This window comes from Xenopus laevis, chromosome 5S (assembly GCF_017654675.1).
Source record: "Xenopus laevis strain J_2021 chromosome 5S, Xenopus_laevis_v10.1, whole genome shotgun sequence".
NCBI classification, from domain to species: domain Eukaryota; kingdom Metazoa; phylum Chordata; class Amphibia; order Anura; family Pipidae; genus Xenopus; species Xenopus laevis.
Genome location: NC_054380.1, coordinates 61,429,482 through 61,454,289, shown reverse-complemented (window position 1 = coordinate 61,454,289; position 24,808 = coordinate 61,429,482).

The window sequence follows — 24,808 nt, the reverse complement described above, 5'->3', positions numbered from 1 at the left end:
ACAAGCACGTGGCATATAGGGGCCCCAAAACGATTACCCCCATATGGTCTGTCATTTCAGGTACTGCAAAATCAACACATTTACATCGTTTTGGGGGGGGGGCAAAGGTAGAAAAAAGTAAGTTCACCCCATAAATCCATATATTTTCGGAAAGTACACATTCCTGCGAATCCAAATTGGGTATGGATGTCTTTGTACTCCAAAGTACCAAGCCGCAAACCATTCCTAAATTTGGTGATTTTGGTGACATTTCCAAAAATCACCTCAAAATTTCCACCCTCTAGCATCGTAGTTCCCACATACTTTTAGGTATCAAGAGAAATCACCACAAATATGAAAGCCTGGGGTCCTCTGAACAGTTTGATGCCCAATATGTATAGGTGTACCCAAGCACGTGGCATATAGGGCCCCAAAACAAAGACCCCCAAATGGTCTGTCATTTCAGGTAGTGCAAAATCAACACATTTACATTGTTTTGGGGGGGGGGGGCAAAGGTAGAAAAAAGTGCGTTCACCCCATAAAATCATATATTTTTGGAAAGTACACATTCCTTTGAATCCAAATTGGGTATGCATGTCTTTGTACTCCAAGATACCAAGTCGCAAGCCTTTCCTAAATTTGGCGATAAAAGCAACGGTTTTTACATTTCTGAAAATCGCCTAAAAATATTGCAATTGGCCGCATTTATCTCACCCAATTTCTTACATACAATTGTAAAACACCATAAATATTGATGCCAAGGGTCTACTGAACAGTTTGATGCCCAATATGCATAGATATACCAAGGCAGCTGGCATGTGCGGACCCCAAATAAAAATAGTGAATATGAGTTTTCTCCGCTGCCGATTCGCCTTCTGTGAACATAGACCCTTGACTTCATATTATGTGCCTCAAGACCCTCCTAACAGCAATGACCCCCCCAAAACACGAAACTACACAAAACTACCAAACTGCAAAGCTTTTCTAAACATATAGGTTTTTACAACATTTCTGAAAATCCCCTAAAAATGTTGCAGTTTGCCGCATTTATCACACACAATGTTTTACGTACAAAGAAAAATCTCTCTAAATATGGACGTCAGAGGTCTAATAAATAGTTTGATGCCCAATATGCATAGATTTACCAAAGTATGTGTTGTGTATGGACCCCAAATGAAAAACGTGCCTATGAATTTTCACGCTAGCCAACTAAGCTGCAGAAAAGAGAACCCTAACTGTACGTTATGTGCCGTAAGACCCCCAAACTGTAAAAAGACCCCCAAACTGTAAAAAGACCCTCAGAAACCCTTATATTTTTGGAAAGCACATATTTTGGCGGATCAAACTAAGTAAAATCTATCTTTCTATACCAAAGCACCAAACAGCAAAACTATACTAAAGATTCATAAGGAACAATAATGCAGGGATACAATTGCAATAAAACCACAAAAATAGCGTAAATCAATGAAATAACAAAATAAGTGTTCTGACAGCGTAATTAGTGGCTGAAATCGATTATCCAATAGTCACGCTGCCAAAATAACATGTTTTTAGGCAAAAAAAACAAAAGATAACAGTACAAAGAATTCGTAAAAAAACAAAAAAACACCTGTTTGTGTATACATATTTGTGCACTAATAAAAGTTATCTGAGTGTGCAAATACATGTAAATAAGTGTAAATAACTGTACAAAAGGAACCAGGTGTGCTAAAATAAAAAACATATGTTAAAAAAAATTCCAATCTTTACTAAAATGTATAAATGTACTGTAAGTATGTGTAGGTGCAGGTAAGTGTGTAAAAAAACGTGCACTTACCGTTTTTGGAGCAGGAGAATCGCTGTCTTCTTTGGAGGAGTCCTGGCAGCGTGTCTGCAGAGTTGCTGCGCAGCAGGAAGTGCGTGGGCGGCTCTGCAGGCAGGAAGAAGGTGAGTTGAGTAGCAGACGCTCCATGCGATGCGTCTGCTACTTTGAAGTCGGATCTGCGACAATCGAGTCGCAGATCTGACTTGACGCCCCCAGCCTCATTGCCTAGGGGGCTGTCTTCTCTCCCCACTCTCTGCGGAGGCGACAAAAGCCGCCGAAGCAGAGAGAGAGCTCAGCTGCCAAAGAACGTACAATGTACGTTCTTGGCAGCCTGAGCATTTGCCTGCCAGCACGTACGCCGTACGTGCTTGGCAGGCAAAGGGTTAAAAACACTGGTTCTATTTTCAACCTCGGTAGTATCCCATAACAACCAATCACTGATTTTGCTCCCAGCTGCAGGTAGAACAATAAAAGCATGCATCTGATTAGTTGCCATAGGTTACTACCCAGGTGTAAATATGGCCTTTGCTTATATATGACCCCCAATGTGTCTCTTTAGAAATTTAAAGTAGTAGAAACTATATTTTCTCTTTCATTTAATTTGCTGCATTTAACAATTCAAATTTTCTTGAATCGTTAAATATTTTGAATTATATTTATTTTTAAATTGTAACATAGCGAGAGAAGTATATCTTGCCTTTCATAACACAGGGTGTAAGTGAGAGAAGTATATCTTGCATTTCAATAATGTTTCAAATATAATGTGGCAATTTGTTAAATATATAATTGTTAAAAAATAATTAAGACATTCGTGAAAGTACTATTTTATAATCATTGTGAAAATAAATATTTTTTTTGCAATAAAAAACTGGGTTCATTTTTGAAAAGTAAATGTTAATAGCAAATCTACAATGACAAGATATATAGATATTACATAATTCAAATTCTCTGTGTTACTATTCATTTTGTAAAATATCTTTATAGTATAGTACTTGTACTGAAAACCCACTTTTCCAACATACAAACTTTTAGAACATTGCTCTTTGGAGTTTCTATTGTGATGTGTGACATCATAAATATTTACTGGGCTTAAGTGGACAAGCAGGACACAACCTGGCTAGTATTTGAAGTGTTTAAGAACACTCTATAAACACACATTTTAACCTCCATCCTTATACAAATTGAGAATACAGCTGTCTTTAATTTATTATCTAGTTGAACCAACCCATATAATTAGGGTTTAATAGTGTGGGACACCTTTTCAGTTAACCTTGTTTTTTAATGGCCTGTTTTAAGCAACTTTCCTATTGGTCTTTAAAATTATTATAAATTATTCTATTTCCTCTGTTCAATTAAGTTGTCAAATAGTTGATATTAACTGCAACAGCCAGAAGCAGTTTGGTTTTTTTAGACACTGTAGTTAACATAACAAATGTACATTTATAGACATGTTTTACAATATATGTATAACCGTATCTCTTTCAGTACTCTACATGGTTGCTATGACAAATTAAATCCAGCCAACAGAAATGTGTTGATATTTCAAACTGGAGAACTGTCGAGCCAAAAGTGAATTATTATTGGGTTTTTTTTGTGAAGTTTGTTTTGCCAACTTGACACCAACTGGGAAAAATACACAAGGCAATTGATGCACTCTAGTTAACATTTATTTGACTGATATTTCTTTACATAAACTTTACAAATACTGCATTTAAGAAAACTAAATGTAGTGTACAAACATCAGTTAACTTTAATATTCACAATTACAAAATTTTGGATATTCTATAGTAAATTGGCTTAAAAAAAACCAAAACAGAAAAGGATAATATTTATATTATTTACTACAATAAATTGCTTGCTATACAAACATTAGCAATGACAAGAAACTACAAACAACCTTTTTGCAAACAACACTCATTGGTGTTTAGCAAATAAAATCAAAGAAATTATTTTTTTTTAGAAAGCTCAGATTTCACATCTAGCAGAAACCGTTGAGGGCAACACCTCTTTCTTTCTGTTAGTGTCCTTGAACAAATTACTTTTTTGTTAGATTTTGGATGGCATTTGCTTGTTTTTTTTGCATTTTTTATACTGTCATTGACCTCAGAATTTTGTATTTCAGAAATTTGTATTTCAGTTTCATCAAGTAACTTGATTGAAACAGGAGACGGGGTCAGTTGTAATTGAAGTTCATTACAGATTTCATTGGCTGTAGAATCCTGTTCTACATCTGTTGCTTTTGTTTGGCATTGTGCATCTGAAAATGTTTTAGTAGGTTTTATTCTTTCTGCCAGCACACTAGTAAGCTTTCCAATCTCATTGCATACATCTTTTAGAATTATTCTGAAGGCAAAACTTCAAATCACACATTTCTTTCTGAAACGTTTCAAAGTTATTGATTGCTGAAATGGCATCTTGGGTATATTTTACATGGCTACTTAGAATGTTCAAGTCATCATCTTCATGAGGTATGTTTTGAGGTGTATCAGATACCTGAGTCATCTGGGTATTATCTTCATCGTTAATGAATGAAAACTCCATATTATCATTGTCCATACTATACATTGAATTTTCACCTATTACATCTGAATCACTGTGACAGAGTTATGTCACTTAAATAAATTTTTCTTTTTTTTGTTGTTGAGATATGTGTGGAGGGCAGTACTTTCTTACTTTCTTTCTTCTCTGTCTTTTCTACCTCTGCTGGCCAGCGCAAACTCCATATTATCATTGTCCATACTATACATTGAATTTTCACCTATTACATCTGAATCACTGTGACAGAGTTATGTCACTTAAATAAATTTTTCTTTTTTTTGTTGTTGAGATATGTGTGGAGGACAGTACTTTCTTACTTTCTTTCTTCTCTGTCTTTTCTACCTCTGCTGGCCAGCGCAAACTCTCTTTCTTAATCTGTCTTTCATTACTTCTTGTGTCTGTCCTACACCATTCTCAGTCTTGAAACATATTTTTTCTCCTGTGTTCAACATGGCAACAACAGGATTAAAACAGGATTAAAAAAGCCATGTGAAAGCAGTCTGCAGCTCTATAAAGTTAGAACATGTAAACATTAGTTTTTCCTCTTAAAAAAGCAACTTGCCAATAAAATATACCCTTTATATATGAGTTCAAACTTTAACATTTAAAGTTTAAAATACTTTACCTGAGTTTCCCAAGTTGATCAGTCTGCACAGGGTTTGGTGAAACACATGGGTGTAGCCTGATTGTTGTCAGCTGTGCACAGACATTTCACAGCTTGGAATTCAAACTTTGTTTAAATGTGAGTTTCTTTTTACCTTTTTTATGTTGTAATCTATGTACATGTAGAAATTGCAAATATTGTTAAAATGTAACATTTTGTTTAATATGAGATGTATGATGTCACAGAACCACAAAGCATTCTGGGAGCCTTGGGTATAAAAGGCCGCTCCCAGTCAGCAAGACTCTCTGTCTGATGTTGGCTCTCTTCAAGAAAAATGTCAAAGAAACTGGTGTAATATCGCCCTTAATCGAATGAATTTCAGGTATCTTACACCCTTGCTCCCATCCAGAGCTTAAATCAGGAAAAAAGAATTGTGTAGGGGTAATGATACCAAGAAGCACAGAAAAACTGCTGCTCAAGTGTCCTTTAATCACCACACGACATGTTTCGAGCTTAAAGGCTCTTTTTCAAGTGTAACAGTTGGTTACACTTGAAAAAGAGCCTTTAAGCTCGAAACATGTCGTGTGGTGATTAAAGGACACTTGAGCAGCAGTTTTTCTGTGCTTCTTGGTATCATTACCCCTACACAATTCTTTTCTCTTCAAGAAAAGTAAGGAAAGAAAGGCAATGGCACACTGGGCACGATCAAGCAGGGAAAACCCTTGAGAAGATTTATTTGCAAGGGTTTTCCCTGCTTGATCGTGCCCAGTGTGCCATTGCCTTTCTTTCCTTACTATTGGTTGAGGAGGGTGCCGATCCCTCCTGGTATTTGAGCACCTGGCAGAGTTCCTGAAGGCCAGGGTGTGCGAGGTGACTCTTCTTTTCTCTTCAAGAAAAGAAACACTGTATTTCTTTCCCTCTGTTGTGTACACATGGGCTTCTGTATCAGACTTCCTGCCTTCAGCTTAAACCTCATTGCCCTGGGCAAGAGCATGCTCAGTTTGCTCCTCTTCCCCCCCTCCCTCCCTTCTCTACTGTAATCTGAGCCCAGAGCAGGGAGAGACTCAGGCAGGAAGTGATGTCACACCACATTAATACTGCAGCTCCTATCCTAAACAAACAGAGAATTTCTAGAGCTTTTTACTCAGGTAAAGTAAAACATTCTACAGAATAAATATAGCATTCTAGCTTGCACTGTTGCAGCTAATCTATTGGCAATAAAATGCCTCCGTAGCTTTCCTTCTCCTTTAAAGGTCAGCGCTAATTAAAAGCTCAAGGGAAAGAGTATGATGGAAAAAGGAAAACGATGAATTTTTTATAGTGTAGTATTTTCCTGGGATTTTTAGTTCCACAACCAAAAAAGACTATTTGGTGCAGTTACCCTTTAAAATTCACCACAGGTAGCTAATGGATGGGTACTTACGAACGTTTAAATTTAACAAGTGCACATCATGATTGTTGGAGAATAAAAAGTTGCAAGGTATTTCTTCTAGGCTGGAAGAGGTTAAATGCGCAAAAATAGTGTAAAACCCTTTTTATTAAATATCTAAAAAACCAATTGGTTACACTCACATTTTAGTAGTTAAAACCAGGCATATAATCACTTATCCGTGCAAATCCGTACTGCTGCAAGTCTTTTCCAGCAAATTGCTGTTGGGGTCCCGACCAGCGTTTCCCCCACGATCAGCTTGCTGCTTGGTTGCTTTCTGGACGCTTGGATGTGACGTCTGCAAGCTATGCCTTACGCGTTTCGTCGCTTACCGACTTCATCAGAGGCTTCCGTACCTGTAGTCCCCACTATGCCTCTTAAACGGATTTGGTTGTCATAGTTACACGTCCACTCATTGCTAGTATCTGGACTTCCGTCTTGTGGACGCGTTTCCACGGCAACCCTGCGCTAACCTCTAATACAATTTTCAATTCTTCCACATGTGTCTCTCACTACTTAATTTCACTGCTTCTTTATACATCACAACTTTTAATCAAATACATATTCCATGAATTCGTTGCTAGGCCATTGCTCCCATTGCTTTCTAGATACAGGATATATTAATTGACCTTAACATATTGTAATGAATTAATTAATTAATTAATTAATCAATTCAGATTATTTTTAATTACTTTTTTCAGATTAATTTTTAAAAAAAAATTTTAAAAAAGTTTTAAAAGGTTTTCTAATGAATTTCTCAGGTATCTTAATCTCTATTACTAAAGAAACTTTTTCATTGTTCAAATGTCTATAGACTAATCAATTGTATTATGAATTGGTATACTGTATAATTTGATTAAAATATCGGGCGCTTTGGCGAAGCTCACTATTCATCTTTATACAGTTTTTACAGTTCTTTAGTATCACAAATTTCACATATTTAAAAGTCTGTACATTAACTTATTTTAATTATAGGAAGGCTTTTAGATTAAAATCTATATTTAGGCCTTTTGGCTCTAAGGACTGTAATATGTAAATCCACTTACTTTCAGTTCTAAGTGTGTGGTTTATTAAATCGCCTCCTCTCCATTTCTTATTTATTGTTTCTTTACCCCAATATTTTAACCCTTTGGGGTTTTTTTCATGGTATAATTTAAAATGTTTAGAGACACTATGAGTTTCAAGCCCTTTTTCTATATTTCTAAAGTGCTCTCTTATTCTATCACATAACTTCCTATTCGTTTTACCGATATATTGTAGGCCACAAGGGCACTGTATACAGTATATTACATTTTCCGTTTTACAGTTAATGCATTGATTTATCTTAAATTCATTTTTTGTGACAGTGGATATAAAAGTTTTTTTCTTCTGTCCATATTTGCATGCCTTACATGAAACACAGGGATAAAAGCCCGCCCATTCTACTTTATCCCTCTTTTTCTTTGTTTTTTTAGTTTCCACGTAGTTCTTTGTTAGAATTTGTTTTAAGTTATTCGTCTTTCTAAATACTACTGTTGGTTTCTCAGGCAGCATAGCTTTCAATTCCTCGTCACATTTTAACACTTCCCAATGTTTATTTACAATTTTCTTTATATCTTTGGCCAATGAATTGTATGTTGTAGAGAAAACTATTGTTTCTTTAGTTTCCATTATTTTTTCTTTTTCTTTTACCAGGTTTTGTCTATCAATTTTTTGTACTTTTTCGTAAGATTTTTGAACCATATCTTTATTGTACCCCCTCTCTTTAAAGCGGTTACTAACAAAATTTAATTGTTTGGTTAATATTTCTTCTTCCGTGCAATTCTTTTTAATTCTACACATTTGCCCAAAAGGGATGTTTTGTATCCATTGTGGGTGATGGTTACTTGTGGGAAGTACATAATTATTGGAATCCACTTTTTTAAAGAAGGTTTTAAAATTGATCTGTGATTTTTTTATATAAATTTCTAAGTCTAAAAAGTTTACTGATTCTTTACTTTGCATGAGAGATAGTTCCAGGTTTAGATCATTCTTATTAAGATTTTCTACATAGTGATATAGACTTAATTCTGTTCCTTTCCATATTAGTACAATATCGTCAATGTAGCGCCGCCATAGGAGTAGGTTCCCGCCCGCTTTTAAATTGGGTAGTATATGACACTCTTCCCAATAGCCCAAATGTAGATTGGCATAGCTGGGCGCGAACCTAGTTCCCATGGCGGTGCCGCACGTTTGGAGGTAGAACTGGTCTTCAAACCAAAAGAAATTGTGCTCCAAAATAAATTCTATACCCTTTAATATGAATTCTTTTTGTAAAATTGGAACTTCTGTGTCGTTGGCCAAATAGTGTGCCACAGCTTTTAATCCTTGATTATGCCTGATTGATGTATATAGGGATTTTACATCCAGAGTTGCTAGGATCATATCTGGTTCCCATTTAAAATCCTGTAGTACCCTAATTAGCTGTGTGGAATCCTTTAAATAAGTGGGAAGTGATTGGACATATTTCTGTAGAAGTATATCTATATATTGAGATAGATTACTTGTCAGAGACCCAATTCCAGATATTATTGGTCTTCCGGGAGGGTTCTCTAGATCCTTATGTATTTTCGGAAGACAATATAATACGGGCATCACTGGATGTTTAACTTTGAGATATGCCCATTCACTTTCCTTTAGGATACCTTCATCTTTAGCCTTATCTAATATACATCCCAATTTTCATTAAATATTTCCATTGGGTTATTTTTTAAGATTTTATATGTTTCTGTATCCTGTAAAAGTTTTTCGCACATCTCAAGGTATTTTTCCTTGTCCATAATTACCAAACCCCCTCCTTTGTCGGCCGCTTTGATTACTATGGTTTCATCTTTTTTTATAGTATCTAAAGCTAATTTTTCTTTCTTCCTAAGATTTTCTCTCCCATTTTTATTTTTTACTTTAGTGTCATACCTTTTTATTAGCGTTTCCAGATCCCTTTTCAATATTTCCTCATATGTTTTAATATAATTCCCTTTCTCTAGTGTGGGAATATACACTGACTTATTTTTAAAAGATGTATGTATATAATTTGTCTTATTTTCATTCATAGATGTTTCATAATTCCTTTCTATATGATTACTTTTAGAGAAGACTTTCTTTAGTGTTAATTTCCTTATAAATTTCTCTGTGTCAATAAACATCCCAAATTTATCTAATTTATTAGTCGGTGCAAATGTCAAACCCTTTTCTTATATTTTTTCTTCAACCTGTGTTAATTTCTTAGTGCTTAAATTAAATATCGCTTTACTTTTTGTTAATTTCTTATTCTTATGTTTTGTGCCTCCTTTAGTGCCCCTTTTTGTGGTTGTGAAAATGTCGTTGCGTGTCTCCTTTCCATTCCTTCCCATGTGTTTGGGGTTCTCCAATGTTCCTCCCGTGGAGAGCTGGTCATTGGAGATCCAGCGTCCTGTCCCTCCATGTTTTTTTCACATCTTTGTGCATACCCTTGTGACCCCCTTCTAAAAAATAATCCTGATTTGTTTTATGTGTTTTCTTATTTCCCTTTTCTAACCTTTCATTTTCTCTTTCTTTTTGCAATGTACCTTTTTTTTTGTGGTTAAAGCCTTATATGTGAAATTGTCTTTATTTTTATATTTTTGGGTCTCCCACTTTTTAGTATAACCTTGTCTATAGTCTATAATCTAAGTCCCTTTTAAATTTCCTTTGTTTAGTATCTATAATTGAATCTTCTAGTCTATTTAATCTCTCCACCATTAATTTTTCACAGTTAGCAAATTCATCTATTTCTTTAAACGGTTCTAATTTAGTGTGTATATTTTTAATTTCTTTGTTATATACCTCAAGTTCCTTATTTCTTTGTTTTATAATCAATTGCATAAGTTTTATAGTACATGTATCCAGGATTTCATCCCATTCTGTAATAAACTCTTTATCTCCTTTGCCGAATGTGGGTTCCTTTTTTATTCTTAAACCCCTTGGTGTAATTTTATTCTCTATATATTTGCTTAACGTAACTTTTTCCCACCATGCCTTTACTTCCTTAGACATACTTAATTCTAATTCATCAAAACAATCAAACATTTCTATGTCTAAAAAGTTACTTTTATTTAAAGACGGGGTAGATTCCCCTTTAAATATCGCATCTAAATTGTGTGTCTTAATTTCCCTAAATGCATACATACTTTCCAGAGACTAAGTGGTCAGGAGAAAAACAGAAATAAGGAAAATATAAACTTATAAAAAAGTTAAATGACCAAAGTCTCTGAGTCTTCCCCTTGGTTGTCCGACCCAACGATCCTCGTTTCTCCTTGAGTACAAATCAACAGTCCAAAATTTTCTTTAAAGGTCAGCGCTAATTAAAAGCTCAAGGGAAAGAGTATGATGGAAAAAGGAAAACGATTAATTTTTTATAGTGTAGTATTTTCCTGGGAGTTTTAGTTCCACAACCAAAAAAGACTATTTGGTGCAGTTACCCTTTAAAATTCACCACAGGTGGCTAATGGATGGGTACTTACGAACGTTTAAATTTAACAAGTGCACATCATGATTGTTGGAGAATAAAAAGTTACAAGGTATTTCTTCTAGGCTGGAAGAGGTTAAATGCGCAAAAATAGTGTAAAACCCTTTTTATTAAATATCTAAAAAACCAATTGGTTACACTCACATTTTAGTAGTTAAAACCAGGCATATAATCACTTATCCATGCAAATCCGTACTGCTGCAAGTCTTTTCCAGCAAATTGCTGTTGAGGTCCCGACCAGCGTTTCCTCCACGATCAGCTTGCTGCTTGGTTGCTTTCTGGACGCTTGGATGAACGTTTTTTAATGTCATAAACTGTGTGGGTAGTAACACCAACTGCATTTATTTTATTTAAAATAGCCATCCAAATTTGGTTCTTTATAAGTCCAGAGGTTTTCTGAGCCAGGTCTCTATATAAACGGCGGTAATTGCGATTCACCTAAGAAATAAAAAATAAACATTTTCAGGCCATAATTACATACATGCTTATAAAATTGGTTATAAAAATAAGAGTACAAAAATAAGTGCCACTCAATTTGTCTAGGTGTACTAACCATATACAATTAACCATATATGTTAAAGCGTTGGCTCACTTTTCAAGTTAACTTTGTATGTAGTAGAATGACAAATGCAAAGCAACTATTCCATTTGTCTACATTATTTAATTACTATATTAATTAGAACTTATTTGGCTTCTACATCAGACTATTTACAGCTTTCAAATAGGGGTGACTGGCCACAATCTATAACAACTAATGCTGAGTGAGGCTACAAATGTATTATTAATGTTGTTAGATTTTATTGCCCCCCTAATTGTAGCCCAGTCTCCTAATCAAATTAGTACATGGTTGCTAGGGTAATTTGGACCCTAGCAACCAGATAACTTAATTTGCATTTTGAACAGCTGCAGAATTAAAAGCCTAGTAATTCATAAAGCACAAATAACTAAAACATGAAGTCCATTTGCCACTGAACAACCTCTTTAAAAAACCTTTAATTTGCAATTGGTCTTTGTTCTTGAATGTATGATCAATTGTATTTTCTGTTTCTGGTGAACATTTTGTTGTTGAGTCTTAGTTTCGGATGCAAAAATGTTCACCAGAAACCAAAAACATAATTGATAATACATTCAAAAACAAAGACCAAATACAAATGAAAGGCTTTTAAAGGAACCTTACACATAGGTGTTTGTAGCTACACTCCCCTGTGTTCCCATTTCATGTGCTCAGCAGCAGTTCTCCCTACAGTTGAACACATAATACCGGAAAACAGGTGCACAGCTCAAAACACCTGTGTGTAAGTGCCCTAAAAAGGTTGTTCAGAGACATTTGTCTTCATTTTTTATCAATTGTCATTCATTACTTTTTTTCTTGATGAAAAACTGTTCAACTGTCAATATGAAATTCCACATTCAACAGTAGCTTACAATAATTAAAAAAAAAAAACACTTACTTCATTTACTAAAATATCCAGCTCCTCTTGACAAAAGCGATGTTTTCTTAACCTTGAAAAGTTATCCACAGGAACTGCTTTTTTCTTCTTTTTGCTTAATCCTTCCTCAAGAATGTCATCATTTAAAACTGGGTTTATAGCCACATCACAGTCATCTGTAATGGGTGCTAACTCACCAATACTATTGCTACAACTTGGCTGCAAATTTAAGAAATCTTGAAGCTTTGCATACATGTCCGCAGATAAATTAATGGAAACTGTGCTAGACATAGTTAAAAAATTGAACACAAATTAAAAAAAAAAGGAGCTCTATTGATACAGAGAGATACTCAAGTCAAAAGAGCGAAGTTTACTGTGCTGTGCAGACTATTAAAGGTAGCCACAAGTAGCAGGATAGCAACAGCAACCCAAAGCCAATTGGAATAGTTAGTTTGTGATCATGCGCAGTGCGAATTACCAATAGCCTGTGGTGTTTCCAGGCGGAATGCGAAAACCGCCTCAGCGACTACTGCTTGCACACCACGAATAGGAAGGAAAGGCGGGAAGTGAAAACTACCCAGAGATAACTGTTTCTACACCACGAATAGGAAAAGGCCAACAAAAACAGCCACATACTCCAACTGCAATGTAGTAATAAGTAGTACGTAGTGCGATTGTTAACTACCCTGCCCATGGATACAATGCCAACAAAACCAATCAGTTCAAGGCATACATTGACCAATCCCCATGTGCTAAGCGTAATCGCAAAAAGCTAATGTATTCGCAAACGCAATTACAAACCATTACATTGCGACTCATCTTATTTTTGCGTTTGCTACTGTTTTGTGCCTATGTAATATATCTGTGCAAAAAATATTGCATTCCGCTTAGCGCAAATATACTCGCAAAAGTGCGAATGCGTGCTGCGATAATGCAAAATATTACATTGGGGGGCATATCTTGTAATTGGAGATCTGTTTCCAGAGGGTCAAATATGAGCATTCTGAGTCAAGTGGTAATTCCATGAGTAAATTATAGATTATGGTAATATTACTAGTACCTGTAGTAGATAATGAGTTTAAGCATCTTCTTTCAAACATAGATCCTTCCAGCGTTGGTGAGTTTGGTGTTTGAGAGTGGAAAAAATTTGATATCTGCTGGTATCTGAAGAATTCTGTTGAGTGAAAATGACCTACTTCTTGTAGATGCTGCAATGTTTTGAGTCCTCTTGGGGTAAGCAATTTGTATATATTTATTAGTCCCTTATTTGATCACCAAGAGAATAATGAACGTGTCAGTCCTGAAGGGAAATCTGGATTGCCCAGTAAAAGTTGCATACAACTCCTGGTTTGATGGCGCATTATTGCTGAGGAAGTGCCAGCCCATAGGTGTAAATGGAAATTTATGACTGGATTTTGTTTTTTATGGTGTTTGATTTTCATTGGAGTTGCCCGCAAGAGTGCTGCGGTGGATATCGGATCAATAGATACGTGTTCAAAGTCTACCCATCGATGTACATCTTGATTTACATGCCATTGAATCAGTTGGGTCAAATGGGCTGCTTTGTAATAGCTATGCAAGAATGGAACTTTTAAACCTCCTTGAAATGGCAATCTGTATAACGTTGATTTATTAACTCTGTGGTACTTATTATGTCAAATAAAATTAAGAATCTTGCTTTGTAATAGATCAATGTCCTTCTTATGTACCGTGGATGGTAAAGCTCTAAATAGATAAAGAATCTTATTCATGAGATTGACAATTTATCCCATTCAATAAATTAAACAGTTTTTGGTACATAGCCTTATAATTACATTTATAAAGCGAGGAATAGGTTTTGGTAAGCTTAATACCCAAATAATCAACTGATTCCCATCTCCATTGAAATGGGAAGTTTAATTCCAGCTATTTCAATTGTGGTCTGGGAATATTTATTGTTAGATAAATTATCCTTTAGTCAATATTTGGATAGGGATGTAGCGAACTGTTCGCCCGCGAACTAGTTCGCGCGAACTTCGACCGTTCGCGTCCGCCGAATGTTCGCGAACGTTTGGGAACGTTCGCATTTTGAGTTCGCGTTCGATCGTTCGACCATTCGACCATTCGAATTCCTTCGACCGCTAAAAATCGAACGATTTCCATTCGTTCGAACGATTGTAAGCATTCGATTCAATGAAAAGCATTCGATCGAATGGCTTCGATCGTTCGATTCGAATGAAAATCCTTCGATCGAACGATTAAAATCCTTCGATCGTTCGAATCGAACGATTTTAGCGGTGTTCGAAGTTTGCGAACTGTTTGCGAACGTTCGCATTTTTTGCCGGTGTTCGCGAACACCAAATCGGCAGTTCGCTACATCCCTATATTTGGAACAGATTAGGGAGACTCGTCAGGGGTTTTGTTAACGTATGGCAAATGTCATCTGCGTACATGGTTATTTTATGGATGGAATTACCTTTAGCGTATCCTGTGATATCTGGGGAATTCCGAATAAGTTGGGCTAAGGGCTCAATTGTTAGGGCGAATAATAATGGTTATAGTGGACACCGCTGGTGAGTCCCCCTAGCTATTTTTATTCCCTGAGAGTACATTCCCATCAATCATATGTGTGCAGTGGGTTTATTATACAAGACTCTAAGCACATCCAGGAAAGGCCCTGTGATATTGTATTTAGGTAGCACTGCAAACAGATACTGCCATAATACTGTTTTGAATGCTTTCTGTATGTCCAACATAAGAGTAAGCAATGGTGACCTGGAAAGATTTGCATCTGCAATTATGTTAATTAATCTGCGAGTGCAGTCTATATTTTGGATAAAGCCACATTAGTCTGGTTGAATAAATTGGAGTAAATATTCTGAGAGTCTGGTGGCCATAATCTTAGAGAATAATTTGAGGTGAACATTTAGAACCGAAATAGGTCTATAGTTTTGGATAGTGATCTTTATGAGGTTTGGGGATTACGGACAAATTTGCTGTGAGCATTTCTTATGGTAGGGATTGGCCTTGTAGCATATTATTAAACATGATTACTAGATGTGGGGATATGAAATCCCTATATTTTTTATAGTAACTAGTCAGAAAGCCATCTGACCCAGGTGCTGTGTTATTTTTCAGATGTTTTATCGCTTGTGTTATTTCCATAATGGTTACTGTGGTATGTAAATTAGCTTTTGCCATATTTGGGAGTATAGGTAGGGTAATGCTATCTAGTAGTCTGTCCCTTATATGAGCAGGAGGGGTTGTGGGTGGTGTATACAGAGCAGTATAAAAGGATTCAAATTCCTTTAACATTGTCAGGAGCCGCAGGTAAAGCGTCTGCTTCCTCCGACGCAGCATCCAAGATGGCGGCACCCATGGATTACACATGGGTAGCTGCGGCATTCAGACGCCGGCATAATGACATCATGCGATTGGCGCGAAATTCAAAGTTAAAAACCCATCCGGGTCACGGGTTCAATGCCCAAGTATAGGATTGATCCTGGGTGCTTTATATTGATAATTGATTGTTCTCTGGATTTTGACCGAACTTTGATTCTGATTCTGTTCTGCCTGCCTAGATTTGGATAACGTTTTCGCATGAACCCTTCTGTGCTGCAATCTCAGACTTTTAACCCTAGAGCTTCCTCCTTGGTCCTGACTACTCCCGGCTGGGAGCTGATAGGCCCCCTGACAAACATATCTATTGGTTTAACTAGTCTATTACCCTCCTTTGATTTTATGTAAGGAATAGAGTGATAGCCATGGTCTTGACCATTTTTTGGCTAACAACCAATCTGGTTTATCTTTAAATTTAAATAATTTTTGTTTGGTCAAGTTATATGCTCTGTCCACTTTATGTGGTAATAAACTCTGCAGTTTGTGTCTGCGCTTGAAGATTTTTGGGGTGGGTGTATGTATATGTAATCTTTTCAGGTCACCAATATCCCGCTCTAATTTTTTTACATTTTCTAGAACCTGTATTTTCTTATCTGTTGCTAATTTTATAATTTCACCCGAAGAGTAGCCTTAAGTGCAGCCCATATTGTGGACCTTGAGAGATCTGCATCCAGGTTATGAACCCAATATTCCTCTAGGGCATCCACTATACTAGATGAGGTTGTATGGTCTACCAAAAGTGATTCATTGAGAAGCCACATTTGGCGAGTAGTAGTATTCGAGGTAGGGGTGAAACTTAGTGTTATTGCTGAATAGGAATTATGAGGTATGCAATAAAAAGTGTATTTCAGTTCAGCTGGGTGTTGATAGCACCAAGCATCTGTTAAGAGAGATTCGGTGAAAAGTAGTTTAACTATTTTAGGAGCCGCATTTGCTATGGCAGTTGGAGAATCTTTTTGGTCTATAATAGGGTTAATAACTAAATTGAAGTCTCCCATCAATATTATGGTCCCTTGGGAATGTTGGTTTATCAAAGCAAATAGTTCTGAGAAAAATTTAGTTTATGAAAGGGGCATAAATATTAATTAGTGTATAGGGACTACCTTGTAATAACCCTATCAAGATAATATAGTGACTCTCTGGGTCTGTAATAATTTTCTGCGGGGCAAAATGGACATGAGAACAAAAAGCTTTTTCAATGCCTCTTTTTTTTCTGACTATAGTTATGCGAAAATCTGAGAGTAAGATCTTTGCAATTATGGAGGAGGGTCTTTATGAGTCCAATGAGTTTCTTGTATTGCCACTATATTTGCATGTAGTTTTAGGTAATAGGGGAGTTCAGTCCCTTCACATTGTGTGATACTATTTTCACCGCCATATCTGCATACATCTCTTCCCCAATCTCACAAATCTAAAGGATTTTTGCATGTTATTGCTATCAACATTATTCATATCAGTTTTCACTTCATATGCTATACACATTATCCAATATGCTAACCACCATAGCCTAGGTTGTAAGCTCAACATAAAAGCAATAGAAAAAATAACAAACAATAAAAAAGAAAAGAAAATACTTAGTAAAATGCTTTGTAAACTTTTGTATAAACAGTAGAGTTATACCTGAGCACCAACAGGCTCAGGTAGGTCCTAAAGGAACAGTTCAGTGTGAAAATAAAAACTGTGTAAATAGATAGGCTGTGCAAAATAAAAAATGTTTCTAATATAGTTAGTTAGCCAAAAATTTAATATATAAAGGCTGGAGTGAACTGATGTCTAATAAAACAGCCAGAATCCAACTTCCTGCTTTTCAGCTCTATAACTCTGAGTTAGTCAGCGACTTGAAGGGGGGCCACATGGTACATTTCTGTTCAGTGAGTTTGTAATTGATCCTCAGCATTCAGCTCAGATTCAAAAGCAACAGATATGACCCATGTGGCCCCCCCTCAAGTCTCTGATTGGTTACTGCCTGGTAACCAGGGTAACCAGTCAGTGTAAACCAAGAGAGCTGAAAAGCAGGAAGTAGTGTTCAGACTGACATGTTATACATCAAATCATTCCACTAACTATATTAGAAACATTTTTTATTTTGCACAGCCTATTTAGTTACACAGTTTTTATGTTTAAACTGAACAATTCCTTTAAAGACAGTTGTGGTGAGCTGGACCTAGTAGTAAGGTCCAGGTAGGGCTCACACTCTGTGGAAGTGCCTCACATTTGTGGGATATTTCTACATCCACCGGATATCAATGGTGTAATATTAAATCTTAGATATGAGTCTCTAGACAGCTTTTATAATCCAGAGAAGTCTTCAAGAGTCTTTAGTCTATGTTTTCCGATAGATTTGCTGAGGCTTATGTCTGCCTGTTTTTTTTTATCCCAAATGGGTTGCAGTATGGTACCCTCCTTTGAAGTATGCAGAGTCTCCAAGTCTGCTTCTATAGCATGGTAAGTAGAGTTGCTCCCTCTGCAGGATCTGTGATGGTGTGTGCAGTGCCTTTTTTTAACACTGTAAGTTTAAATGGGAATCCCCATCTGTATTTAAGGCCCACTTGTTGAAGTTGTACAGTAATTGGGCGTAATGCTCTGTGTTTTAATATAGTGGTAATTGCAAGGTCTGGGAACAACTGTATTGCTTCTCTATCCTTCTCGATTTTCTCATGGTCTCTAGAGGAACGTAGGAGATTTTCTTTAGTTTCATAATAATGTAGCCTGGCGATAATATCTTGTGGGTGTTCTCCTACACGTGACTTGAAATGCAATGAGTGGCGCACCCTATCTATTAGAAGCAGATCTGGTCTGTTTTCCGGCAGCATTATTTTGAGAACAGTATTTCCAGCAGTTTTGGTAAGTCTGTATGTGTTTCTGGGACATTGCGTATGTGAATATTGTTCCGGCAGGAACGATTTTATAAATCCTCGGTGTGTGATGATATTGTGCTGACTGCCCTTTGCAGTGAGTCAATTTGACTTTGTAATTTTTGCTCGGTGTTAAGGATATAGTCATGTTCGGTTTCTAATGTGTCTGTCCGGGTGCCGAGTGCTGTGATTTCTTTAGTGATGTCTGCCATTGCTGTTTTTAATTCCAACTGGAAGGTAGCCATCAGCTTGTCAAATAAAGCATTAAGGCTTAAGTCTAGATCAGTCTTAGTCAGGCAGGTCAAATGTGTGGTAGGTTTGGCCTTACAATCAGATTGCAGAGAGTTGCTGCCATTTTGGGCCTTATCTTGCGAGCGTTTGAAATACGTGCCATCTTCCTTTTGCAACTGTTTTGCCACAGACATGTTTAGGTTCTGGTGTTATGTCATTTGGCTTACTGTACTTAATACATATTTGAAGCTATTTAGTGTCTCAAATCTTACAAAAATCCCGTTGTTGATGCGGAGCTCCCTTGAAACACGTACTCACAGCATGGCGTCTAGCTCCGCCCCCGTCAGCCTTTTTAAAGACCGCGGTGCAAACATGGGCAAAGATCCACCCCAAAGGCTATGGAGATGCAGGCTGCTGTCAGCGGCTATTTTCAGCATGCTTAAATGGACTGACCTGTCTGTTTATGGCAGCTTCTATCTACAAAGATGGTCTTTCAACAGCTTTTGACTCCCTTGCTCGTTCAACTGCCCATCACAGTCGACCAGCTAAACCCCAACCCTGGCACACTAGTTTAACTCAGAAGATGTAGTAGATCAGCTGAACGACACAAACTGGAGAAAGTCACAAACTGATCCTGACTTCATGCACTTCATGCAGTTCATGCTATCCTGCTACAACTGAGCTCTATCAATAGCTAAAGAACAATACTTCTCTTCTTTAATCTCTTCTATCTCAAATTATCTTGCAGTCCACTCACATCCACTTTGTGCTCTTTCACCCCCACAAAACTAAGTTGAAGTTAGCAAACTTCTCGCCTGCTCAAACCACACAATCTGCTCCCTTGACTCCATACCCTCTCGCCTCCTTTATCCAATCTCTGATACACTCAATCCTGAAATCACCCACCTATTTAACCACTGTCGGACTGGCCCGGCGGGACACCGGGAAAAAACCCGGCGGGACACCGGGAAAAAACCCGGCGGGACACCGGGAAAAAACCCGGTGGGCCCCGACCCTCATGGGCCCCTGCCCGCCAGACCCTCTCTCCCCATATTTTGAATCCCCCCCCAAAAAAAAAGAATTTTGGCGCCGATCGCGCATGCGCTCTGGGCGGCGCAATCTGCTCATGCGTGCCGGGGCGGCACAGTTTGCGCATGTGCCATTCGCGCCTTGATTCAAGTATTAATGTGTAAATAGAATCCACGCTTTATGTTGCTTGAATTGGTCTAGCAGCACCCGTTCAAGTTGGGGACCCACTAGTCCCTGGGGGTAAATGCAAAGTATAGAATGGCAGGTGCACTCTTGCGCTTCTTTATGTAAGATGTAAGGCTTTACGATCGCGTTAGATGCCAGGTCCTGCAGCTCGGCATTTAATATATGAAGGCTGTCATTCTGTCTTCCCAGGGAGGGGGGTTGTCTGCCTCGTGGAGCTTCTTTCCCGAAGTTCCAGTCTCAGATCGCTTTCATTCAGCTCGCTACTGTTTGAACTCAGCGAAACCTTGGTGAATTATGGTTCCATGGGAGTAGTAGTGCACAGTTTCTTGTTCAATAAAGAGAAGCTTAGTTTGGGAATTAAATAAATAAATAAACTTTTATTCTTCCATAAAAACCCAACGCGTTTCGTATATAATACTTCATCAGGGGTAGTTACCTATACAACCTCTCGGTGTTATTTAAAGGGTTGTAGCAGGTTGTTGCAGGTTGTTGCAATTAACATTTAATTGATCAATTATACACTTATGTGATAAATACATGGTTAAACATTTTAAAACACAGTTGTGATGAATTAAAAAACATAGTATGTTTAATTAATTAACAAAATTAGTTTTTATTCTTTTAAAAAACACTGTAAATCGATATCAATATTAAGTCCATGTGGAGTTAGTGTTTTTAATCTGTGGATCCAGTATGTTTCCTCTTTGGAAATTGATTGTACGATATCTTCACCCCGCCATTGTGGCTGTTTTTGGGCAATTCCCATAAATAATAATAATGATGGATCAGAATTGTGTGAATTTATAAAATGTGCTGACACACTGTGGACAATTGTATCTTTTTATTTCGTCTCTTGCATGTTCTGCAAGCTTTGCATGCATGACATGGATAAAATCCTTTATTATTCTCATTGAAAAATATTCCTGCTATGCTGTGTTTTCTATTTTTTTTTGGGAGACAACTGGGTACCAACATCTGTTTTATTGTCTTTGTTTTTTTGTATATTACATATGGATGATCTGATAGAAATGTTTGTAAGTCTTTGTCTTGTTGTAATATATGCCAATGTTTCTTTATAATTTTTTCCATTCTTTTATTCGACTCATTATACAGTATGTAGTTATGAACGGTATTTTTTCTGACACATCTAGGTTCCTTTTTCCTTCCTTATTGCTGTTTAATAGTTCTTTTCGATTCCTTGTATCACATTTCTCCTTTGCCTTTTTGATTTGTTCTTCTTTGTATCCTTTTTCCAGGAAATGGGTTGTTATTGTTTGACATTCTTTTTCATAGTCTTCTTGTCGGCTACAGTTTCTTTTATCCTATTAAATTGGCTGTAAGGAATATTGTTCAGCCACTTTTTGTGGTGGCAACTATTATTTAGGATGAATCCATTGCAGTCAGTCGGTTTTCTATATAAACTTGTCTCTAGTTTGCCTTTGTTAACAAAAATGGAGAGATCTAAAAAATGTATCCTTTCTGTACTGTATCCATTGGTTAGTTTTATATTAAAATTGTTCATATTTAATTCCATTATGAGTTCAGTCAATTTTGTTTCAGTGCCTTTCCAGATGAATATACAATCGTCTATGAAGCCTTTCCATGTTAATAGACCTGAGTTATTTGATAATAAAGGCGTTATTGCAGATTTTTTCCAAAAGCCCATGAATAAATTCGCATAACTGGGCGCAAATTTTGTTCCCATAGCTGTCCCTTTGTTCTGCAAATAGTAATCACCATCCAAGAGAATTTGGAACCAATTAAAAATGTGAGGGAATACCAAGAACAAGCTAAACAACTGCAAAACAAATTAACATCTATGGAGAAAGAAATTATCGAAAGAAAATGTTCCAAATATTGGAGAGATAAAAATATACCTGATAATCCAAAAATAAAAACAACAAATGATTCAAATAATTACCAGAAAAATTATCAAAATATTTTTTATAAAAAATCTAATTATAATCAACCAAGGAATTATTATAAAACGCACTCGACAATAGATGAGATACCTAGAGGAAAGAGAGGAGGGAGACAACTTAAGAAACAGAGGAACATCAGACAGAAGGAAGATGTGGATCCCCTTCTAGGAATTTACAATCTCTCAGAAAAGACTCTCACTTCCAATCAAGTCAAAGTATTAAAGAAAGGATTAAAATATGCCCCGAGTAACCAATTGAGTAAATTCCAAACCTACATAGACACTAGAAAATTAAGCTTGAAAAAATACTGTATGAACCATCACAATATCCTCACAAATATACCAAATAAATTCCAGCATACATACCTGAAACCAAAATCCACTTTCAACCCCTCCTTTGCTAACAGCCACTTTATCAATACATTCAGAGATCTAGTATTAGAGGATCTTGACAAAATGGAAATTAACAAACGTAAAACAAATAATCTAACAAGGGCTGAGAATAATGCACTAAGGGTAGGGACACACTGGGCGATTTGGGGAGTTTTAGTCGCCTGGCGACTAATCGCCGTGACTTTTCTCCCCGAATGCCTCCCCTCGCTCTGCGCCTGGCTAAAATGAGGAAACTTCGGGCGACTTCGGAAAACGAATCGCCGCGTGTGATTAGCGCAGGCGATTTTTCATTTTAGCCAGGCGCAGAGCGAGGGGAGGCATTCGGGGAGAAAAGTTGCGGCGATTAGTCGCCAGGCGACTAAAACTCCCCAAATCGCCCAGTGTGTCCCTACCCTAAAAGAACTACAGGATGATAAAACAATAGTAATTAAACCAGCAGATAAAGGTGGTGGAATAGTGATAATGAAGAGAGACTACTACATTAATGAAATTCAAACACAGCTATCAGATGAAAAAACCTATAAAAAATTAAAACAGAATCCAACTACTTTCTACAAAAAAGAACTCTTAAATATTCTAAATGATGCTAAAAACAGGAAATCCTAACTAAGCATATACATATTTAAATAACAATTTTCCTAGGATTCCAGTAATTTATACATTACCGAAAATCCAAGAGAACCTCCTGGACGTCCCATTATTTCGGGATGTGGCTCACCCACCTCCAATCTTTCAGAATATATTGATCAATTTCTACAACCCTTAGTAAAAAAAACTATAAATACAATTGAATTTATAAGTAATTTTCCATGTGAACCTGGATATATTCTAGGTACATTTGACGTGACATCTCTTTATACTATTATAGATCACAGTCAGGGAATTTCCGCTGTGAAATATTTTTTGGATGAAGACAATACACTTGAAAATGAACAAAAATAATTTTTACTAAAAGGTATTGACTTTATATTGAGATAAAATTATTTCTGGTTTGAAGGGGATTACTATTTGCAGAACAAAGGGACAGCTATGGGAACGAAATTTGCGCCCAGTTATGTGAATTTATTCATGGGCTTTTGGGAAAAATCTGCAATAACACCTTTATTATCAAATAACTCAGGTCTATTAACATGGAAACGCTTCATAGACGATTGTATATTCATCTGGAAAGGTACTGAAACAAAATTGACTGAACTCATAATGGAATTAAATATGAACAATTTTAATATAAAACTAACCAGTGAATACAGTACAGAAAGGATACATTTTTTAGATCTCTCCATTTTTGTTAACAAAGGCAAACTAGAGACAAGTTTATATAGAAAACTGACTGACTGCAATGTATTCATCCTAAATAATAGTTGCCACCACTAAAAGTGTCTGAACAATATTCCTTACAGCCAATTTAATAGGATAAAAAGAAACTGTAGCTGACAAGAAGACTGTGAAAAAGAATGTCAAACACTAACAACCCATTTCCTGGAAAAAGGATACAAAGAAGAACAAATCAAAAAGGCAAAGGAGAAATGTGATACAAGGAATCGAAAAGAACTATTAAACAGCAATAAGGAAGGAAAAAGGAACCTAGATGTGTCAGAAAAAATCGAATAAAAGAATGGAAAAAATTATAAAGAAACATTGGCATATATTACAACAAGACAAAGACTTACAAACATTTCTACCAGATCATCCATATGTAATATACAACAAACCAAAGACAATAAAACATGTTGGTACCCAGTTGTCTCCCAAAAAAAATAGAAAACACAGCAATAGCAGGAATATTTTTCAATGAGAATAATAGAGGATTTTATCCATGTCATGCATGCAAAGCTTGCAGAACATGCAAGAGGCGAAATAAAAAGATAACTCCTCTGCCGCTCCTAGGAGACCGCTCAGCCTCCCCTCCTGTAACAGCTCCTGTCCATCTTCAGGGGTGCTCGGTCTGCAGCGTCCCCACCGCTTGATACAAACTATGCCAAAGGAAATGGACGGCACTCCACTTGAAGAGGAAAAGGTACTTTATTACAAGCTAAAAATAGGGATCAAAGGCCCTACGCGTTTTGGGATACAATCCCTTAATCATAGGCATACATCACAACCACCATAGACACTTTTTATACCTAAGGGCATGGTGACCCCTGCTGGTTACACATAGTATAACTGTTAAAATAATTGATTTTTAGTTTTTAATTTTTAATTTTCAGTAATAAAACCAACATTCAAAGGTAACAACCTTAATTAGTGCTTTTTTTAAAAAAAGTATATACAACATACTGGTAGTTAAAAATAGATCCCTAAACCCATATCGCACTATGTGTGAACTCATTCACCTGATAGTTTGTAAATGATGTAAATATGGATCTGTACCCAAATAGAAAGTGTCAATCGTAAAAGCTCTATTAATAAGTATATATGAGTATTTCTCAAATCAATTGTAGAGAGTCTGCCATCAAAAATCTCAAAATCCACATAATCAAATAGATTAACACTAATCCAAATTTATTCAAAAAGGCTGTGGGGTGGGTAT